Source organism: Apostichopus japonicus, chromosome 15, assembly GCF_037975245.1.
Source record: "Apostichopus japonicus isolate 1M-3 chromosome 15, ASM3797524v1, whole genome shotgun sequence".
In the NCBI taxonomy this organism is placed as follows: Eukaryota; Metazoa; Echinodermata; class Holothuroidea; order Aspidochirotida; family Stichopodidae; genus Apostichopus; species Apostichopus japonicus.
The window spans coordinates 502,695-503,064 of NC_092575.1; positions in this window are offsets into that span (position 1 = coordinate 502,695).

The following is a 370-nucleotide window of genomic DNA, read 5'->3' on the forward strand; positions in this document are numbered from 1 at the left end:
AAAAAGACTGGATATAAGACAGGAACGTTAGGAATTCTTAAATAACAAAAGAGCCTAGCAATTGTATGAAACGGTCACTCAAAGAGTTCTAGATGTTAGGACCTATGAAACAGATACAATGCTGATTATAGAATTCAAAAGATTTACAGGAATGCTGAGGGAGTTGCTGGATCTAGTGGTTGTGTACAGAATAACAATTGGAAAAAGGAGGTTGAAACACTTAGGCAGAGCCCTATTACAAAATTGGAACATAAAAATTGCCATTTGATGACTGTTGATGTCGTAAATATTGAGGGTGTTGAGTTTAACGAAAAGAGGATTCTGTAAGAAAGAGCCAAACGAACTGCCTTTTTCAGAAGAGCCTGAAATT